Source organism: Falco rusticolus, chromosome 9 (assembly GCF_015220075.1).
Source record: "Falco rusticolus isolate bFalRus1 chromosome 9, bFalRus1.pri, whole genome shotgun sequence".
In the NCBI taxonomy this organism is placed as follows: Eukaryota; Metazoa; Chordata; class Aves; order Falconiformes; family Falconidae; genus Falco; species Falco rusticolus.
In genome coordinates, this window is record NC_051195.1 from 9686142 (window position 1) to 9694141 (window position 8000).

Genomic DNA, 8000 nt, shown 5'->3' on the forward strand with positions numbered 1-8000 from the left:
GGAGGCTAGTTCTCACAGCAAAGGCAGCCGATATGAGAGAAGTGCTGGAAATTTGGAGGGAGAGCCTGTGTGAGTGTGTTAAGCCAGGAATGCCTTTGATTCTGTCAGTCACTTCCCAAAACAATGTATTTCAATGCCTAAAAATGCAGAAGTGACTTGGGTGCTTTTGGGGGAGGGGAGGCAAATTATATTCCTTCTGCCGCGGTGTAATTCCAGCGTCCTTTCACAGCTGTAAATCTCTCTCGGAAAGCTTTGAAAGTCTTTTTGAGTGTTAAAAGCTTGGGTGGTCAAGGTCAGGTGAGTTCCTTCCTCCCTCTTTCCCCAGACAATGAATACTTTTAAGAGGCCTACCCTTCTCATTAGGTTTCGTTATCTGCACTTTTTATATCCCTCTCCCTGCAGGAAACAAAGCAGCACAGACAGACAGACAGGGACTCCTCTGGAGGACTGTATAATTCCCAACACAGATGTAAAAGGCAAAAGTCCTTCTTTTCTTTTCTTGCATATTCCCAGAAGACACGATCAATATGTAGCGAACCCATGTAGACGTAGATCTATTCATCCCTGTATACGTTACGATGCTATCTTTTGAGCCGCACCTGAGAATGTGATGTTGCACAAAACCCAAGCACCAACAAACAGCTTCCAAAAGGATAAAAGGCTCTGATCTTAAAATACTGAAAATCTTTCCTGGGCCATATTTAGGTCCTGCTCCATTCACATGCAGAAAATACCGCATGTGACAATTGTACTTTTTACTCGTAAGTATGCCGTTTTGAATGCCTGCTTTGATTTGTGAAAGAGCAGCACACACCGTCGCGGATAATAGGACACGTTAGGCATTTTGGCAGAGAGCAGCTTGAAAACAGTGGCTTTTTCCAGCAGTGATTTTAAAGGTACAGGGTGATGTTCCGAAAGAAGTTACACCTTGCTTTCCTGTTGGTTACCTTAAAAATCTCTCACATGCCCCTGTAAAAATGCTGCAGATAGCTGTATTTCTCAAAGATTAAACTACAGTCTGCAGCATACACGCTGCATTAATTCCTTTGATTTTTAACATTCTTGTCTCCTTTTTATTGTCTTACACCAACTACATTTCTCTACCTTTGAAAATGGATGTCTGACTATTCGGACCCTTCCAAGTCAGGTCTTGAGACGCTTGTTCGCATTACGAAGTAGGGCCGAGGTTCAATCACAGTTCCCTGCCAGGTTGAATAGGACCTGCCCTGATCTATGCGGACAGGTCAGTTATGGTCATCGTTATGTCAAGTCCAAATACAATAAAATTTCGTCATGAAGGGAAGTGCACAGATAGTGAGTTTTAAGAACCAAGGTTACACCATTGGTTGTACACGCAAGAAGAGGCATATTGCGGAGCTGCGTGTACCGGGCATGTAGAAGGCGACAGCAAAAGCTGTGAATACTCAAACCATTCCTTTACCTTGTGGCTAAATCCCCAGGTAAGACAGAGGCTTTATTGTCAGCAGAGTGTTGTTAAGAGGCGCAATCCTTTCAGCGGGGTCTAAGAAGCAGGTGCATTTGTGACCATAGTAGGTATGTATCTTCAAAAGGACAAACTTCCAGAAAGCTCATGTGTTTCTGGACCTCTCAGAAAAGACATCACAGCTTTTACAAGAGCTGGAATAGTGCCAGAACTACCTGTCTGCAGGATTAATTCTAAGCTATACAGAGAGTCCTGCCTTGTAAATCTAAACTGAATTAAGGACTGCATCCTAAATTCCTTTGGTTTCAGCAAGACTTTGGACCTAAATAACCCTATATATCAGGATTTTAGTGCTGGATAATCTAACTTTTTGAAGAAGCTTGTCATTTATGGCATCATGCCAGTGACTGATCAAATGAAAACCTCCAACTTCTTACATATATCTACTGAAGGGCCTTTTTTTGCCTGCTCTTGCCCTTCCAGGAAAGAATCTAGAATATTTACAATATAGAGAGTGTTGTTCTTTCTTTTATTTTTCAGATGTCAGGATAGTTTTAACCGAGCCTTGGTTGTTTGGGTTTTTTTCTTTCTTTCTTTAAACCTATTAAGCCTACCCTCTCTTAACAAGAGCTCAGTTTCTGTATGGGTTGTGATAGTGAAGACAAACTCAAAGAACATTATAATCCAGGTTTATCGTTTTGGAAGACTAAATCTGGATTTCTGAATGCATGATACTGGCACGCAAGGATACCTCCTGATCGCAGAACTCCTCACGTAGGGTGTGTATTTGAACTGCTCTGTGTAATGAGGTTACAAGTATAGGGTCACCATTTCCATAGCTGAAGTCCCCCATTGTACGGCTGCCTGGCAGATGATAGATTTGAAAAGATCACCTTCAGCACCTCCTGAAAATTAAGAGCTTCCTGAGGAGAAGAGAAAAACAGCAGCACCCAAATTGACATTTTGGGATGTGAGCAGATGCTGAGTGAGACAAAAGGATGGCACACATAAACGAGCGGGCTAGAAAAACTTGCTACATATTGTCCGTGTTTATTTTTGCTCATGTCTAAATTTAAATCTTTCTTACAACCCGACTGCACAAACACATCCAGCCAGGCATAATTTGTGCTGTTCTGCTAGGTCTCATTACCTGCATTTATTAAAAAACACGTGTATTATTGCTCTAAATTTACTCTGGCTTTTAGCAGGGCTGCTCATGGTAACTGTTCTGTGTCTTAAACAGTGTTTTAGTGGGATTTAGTCCCTCGCTTAAAGTCAAGCACATATTTTGGTGTTTGAGTGACTTGGAAAAAAAATACTATCTTCCTAAATCAAGGTGAATGCTACAATACGTTCTATCGGGATCGTAACCATTCTGACTTGCCTAAAGCTCAGCCAGCCTCCTGTATTTGCTTGGTTTGACTCTGTGGCTTGTGCTACATGAAAAATCAGTTATAAGGCAAACATCCACCTCATTTCCAGCGTGGTGACCGTGGCTGAGCGCAGTATCTGTCACACACGCAGAGCAGGGCTCGAGCTCCCTCCTCTAAACTGGCCGAGAGCCCCCGTCCCCCTCGCCCTGCAGCCGAAGTTCTGCGGGCGCTGTCAGCCCAGCCTGGCCACTGCATTCACCAGCTGGGGCCCCTCCGCTAACTCGCCCAGCAATTCCCATCTTCGATTTCACTGGGAAACTGCCAAGGTCCTACAGCATTGTCAATTCAGTTCTAATTGCTATAGAGCATTTGCAAGGGAATAGAGGCAGATATTTCTGCTCTGGGTGCACAAAAACTACAGAAAGCTTAAACAGCACAACGGGAAGGGAAATCCTGATAGTAGGAGGAAATTCCGAGTGCCAGCAAGGCTATTTGGGTGGCAGAAAATAATTATGGAGTTTGCTTGAGATTTTCCCTTTGTTTCTTCTAATTATTTTTTATTTACTCCTTTTAACTATTAAAACATTTAAGGCAAAACCTGAGTAATGTCTTTTTCTGTCATACCCAGCAAGACAGTAGGAAAAGGCATCGCATTTTTAGGATAAAGAACAAGCACAGCAGCTCTTAAAAGCTGCTGTCAGAATAGTAAGTGAACCACATGTTAAAAGCTCTGCTGCACTGCCAAAGACAAAACTCATCGACTTTCTGGTATGTCTCTTACGAGTCAGAGTGCAAATTCACCACTCATATATTGACAGTTGAAAAACAGGCTGGCATTTGCATAGGCTGAAGCAAGTACGGAAATTCTCAGTGTGAACTCTCAGAACATGCTAAAACTGAATGCCCAGTTGCAGTAAAAATGTCGGTGGCCTAGGTGACCCTGGCCTTAGTATTTTTAAAACCTTGTTTTCTTGTTAAAACATGTCAGAGAATACTTCTACCACTCCTTTTCCACCCCACATATCTGTCCCTAGCTTCAAGTGGGAAATGTCACCAGCACCTCCAAGTATATAAAAAACTCTGCCTGTTTCTACTGCTGGCACTCTCTTTAGTCTGCACAGATGGGGTACTTCTCTCTGAAAAATCATGCCATAAATTGCACAGACAGTCAGCTGTTGTGATTCTGTCCTTGCTGCCCATTTCCCCACTCCCTCTGCCAGAGAAGATTCCCCTTTCCTGCAGCAGTATGTAGAAATTCCTCTATTTCTACCAGTGAATTCTTTAACTCTCTTTTTATGGCTATTTAACAATCTTCTTTCACCAATGTTTACCAACTAATGATGTTGTCTTGGCCACATCCAACCATTCACAGCTCTGGAGAGAGATCTGCTTGAGGAAACCTGTCCCGCTGCAGGGGAAGCTGTGTACTCGGCGTCCCTCGGAGGGATTACAAACCCAAGAGATGCCTGCTTCACCCAGGAACGTGGCTGTCAAATGAGTGTTTGCTCATGAACAGCATGTGCAGGTGCAGAACTACATTCTTAGACTTACCAAGGGGTTTAGGTTCTTCCATCACTGCTGAACCCCGCCCTGCGAGGTTTGCCTGTTATTTATTCCTCCTTAGGTGTGTTAGGTAGTGTCTAATAAAGCACCGGACTGGTAATAAGGGGAAAAGAGTAGATCTTTGCATGACTGTCCTGAGTGACTAAGGTTTCCAGGGAGGGAAGGAATGATCTGTGGCTCCTGGGACAGACCATGGACCAGAAACACAGCCGGAACCCATGTGGGTAGCGGCGGGAGCCACCTTCCCTGTGCCCAAGCGTTACTGCTCTGCGAGCACTCTCCAAAGGAGCCCCGAGGTGCCAGGGCACATGCCTGACCCTTCCAAACACAAGCTTAAGACTGATGAAATGTTCTGTTTCACTCCAGTTTGGTCTTGAGGCTTCGCTTTCTACTTCATTCCCTCATTTGAGTCTCCATATTTAGTATGACTAAGAATTTCAGGATTACCTTTCTTCTAACTATGCATATTAAGATAATTGTGCCTGCACCTTTGCAACCTTTCTATGGCTTGGGTTTTGTTTTTTTTTTACTTTTTTCTGTCTCTCTCTTTGCCAGGTTCCCAGGTTGACAAATTAATTGTCTTTTTCACAGTTATGTTTTAAGTGTTATGTGCAACACCTGATTGAAAAAACATCTTCTGTAGTTTTCAAGTGAGATTCAGTGCTAGAAATAAGTGAATGCTAAAATTTCCTTGTCCTTCAAAACGCAATTGGAAAAATTGTATGAAACCCCTTCCTTGCTCACACTTAGATGCTCCCAAAGAGATGGTTTTCATTTTCATGTCGACAAGCTGTAGGAATAACACTCTGACCAACCTCTGTTAAGTAACAGAGATGCTCTGGGTTAAAATTAGTCTGTTGCCCAAATATTTCTTCCTTTCGATTCCACACGACAGAAATTTCTACTGCAACCACAATTTTAGATACCTGACTTGTAGTCATGCTAAAAGAAAAAATAAAATAAGCCAAAAAAATAAACAGAACAGAAGAGCGAGCTCCCTGAAGATTCTCCATTGGGTTTTGAACAAATGAGAGCCTGCTTTATTATTTTGGTTTGGTTTGATGACAGGTGACTTCAAAGAAGGGATAGGAGTTCCAGCTAAACAATCCAGGGAAAATAGATGTATCTAAATAAAGTTACTGAGTCTTTGCAATTTTTTAAGCTGTTAATAATCCAAGATTCACAACTCAGAATTTTAAAAATTATTTCTCTGTGTGATATTTGTGCTTTCTGCTGGATTGATATTTTGTTAAAAGGGATTTGTGAAACTGGTTATGTTTCTTCATCCAAAAAGAAACAAACATTCTCATCATTTTTTTCTTAAACTGATACAAACATGTTAATCTATAAAGGTCTGTCAGTCCTGAAAATTCCTATATTAAATTCTAAAGGCTAAATTTTTTAAGAATATTTCATCCAAGTTTCATATCTGTACTGAAACCAGAAGCCAGGTGTGCTTAATAGGCGTATAGATTTCACAGTAAATGGTGGGTGCCCCTCTGCTCTCAAACTTGGAGGGTTTAGACCATGTTGTGTTCAGCTTGTGACAGGTTTTCTTTAATCCAGTGCTAAGGTGAAGTAGCATGCAATAGCATTAACGTCATGATTTACTGGAGCCCATTAAATCTAATTCATGATCTTACATATTTCCACTGCAGATTGGGTGACTAGTTTCCTTTATAGCTCAATTTTCCAGCATCTTGAAGTACTGACAAACCCAAACTACTTGCATACTTGGAATACAGAAACTTTACAAACTATAAATATCCTTTTTTATTTATTTTCATGATTAGTTTGCCTAGATTGAGGAATGAACTTTAAAAATGAGGCTGGAAAAGAGCTGCCCTTAAGACAATAATAAAGTCTTTAGGTCAGTTCTTTATGTGGCATGAAGAAAATTTCACTGGCTGTTTGGTAGTCTATGATTTTTAGCCTGCTCCTTCAGGTTTGTCCACGAGAAAATTCCAGCAAAGTAAATTAAATAATCTGTGTGAAACTACAAAGCTAGTGAGAAGTGTTTTGTCTGGTTTCATTTGTCATGATTATAAATATAAGTTCAAATAAGCTACAAGATGTGAAATGGATATGGGATATTAGAGACTTTTAGAATACACTTTTTGCTGCATTTACATACATTGCCAAACCCTTAATACAAAGCCTGCAAAGGTGACCATTTAAGTCAGATCACCATCTGTCTTCCTCATTTCATCTCAAAATACGTGGTCAGAGGAAGTTCAGTATCCCCAGAAATTCTTGTTACACATTCATGAATGAAAGAACGACACAGCTAATGGCCCAGTGCTGGAATTAATATCTGCGGTTTAGAACAAGTCAGAGAGATTCATCACTGGAGCCAATTCCTTTCTTGAACGTTTCTGCAGGTTAATAATAGGAGTAATAGGAAGACATATATCGTTGTGTTAAAAGTAAAATAAAAAATTAATAGAAAATAACGCAATTCGTGCTTTTTTTTTCTTCCCAAAGAACAATAATACTTCTTTATATGGTTCTAAGTTAAACATGTTTTTTATCAATGATTTTTATCTCTTGTGACTCACCAAGTGTGGGGGCTGTTATGAAAAAGCTGTGGGTGTATATAAATTTATATTCAAACCAACATTAGCATTAAAGACTTTGGGATTCATTTCTGACTTGCTACCATGCAAAATATACCATATTTCACAAACACTTTGAGGCTGGTTTCAACTGCCAGAACCATGAAAAGTGCGCAGAGAGTAACCAGGAATCAGTTAGCCTGTAGCCAAAGCCTCCAGCCTCCAGTCTGGATCAGGACCACTGAGAAAACAACTGTAACAAGTCCGTAAGATCACAGTCTTTTCAATGTATTATTCAAAACTTGCAGTACTATCACATTGGCAAGGAAAGAGTGGCTGTCTGAGGGTGGTACGTGAAAGTGCCAGTGCTTGCACCTCCTTTTCTGTATCTGTAGGTAACTTCCTAAATTTTTGAAAGAGTCCGAACAGACTTTCTCATATTCTGTTTATTCCACCGTACCTTTGCTGATGGCTTGTAGAAATAGCCAATAAGCCGTTCAAGCCAGAATGGGTGGTTTGTGCAGCAGGTTCTGACCTGACCTATAGGGGCTGCGACTGAGGACAGCACGCTTTGGTGGTAAAAACCGGGGGAATTCTAAGTTCGGTATGAAGTGGGTCTAGGTCTACAAGGAATATACTTTCTGTACAAAATATACCCTCCATTATTCTTGGACAGCATTTTTATCATTTAGACTCTCCTAGGGCAGCAGAGCTCTGGAGTCCTGTTTTCCCATGTGTCTCGGGGCTGCCTCCACCCGTGATATTTGCAAGTCAGAATGAGCATAAATAGCCATTAGCACGTGCTGTGCTTCCCTCCTTGGGAGAGTTATAAAGAACAAAAGGAGACACTGACTTGTCAAACCATTTGCTTTTAATTCTGTACCCAACCCACAGAGCCTTTCTCTGGGGTTATCCAATACTTCGGGAAACACCCAGATTCAGAAGCCCTCGTTCCAGAGAAGAGTTGGGCTGGAGAAGAGAACTCTAGTATTTCTACATCTGGCCACTGGAGATGGCATTCAAGCACTGTGGTTAGTAATATTACATCACAGAGAGGATTAAAAG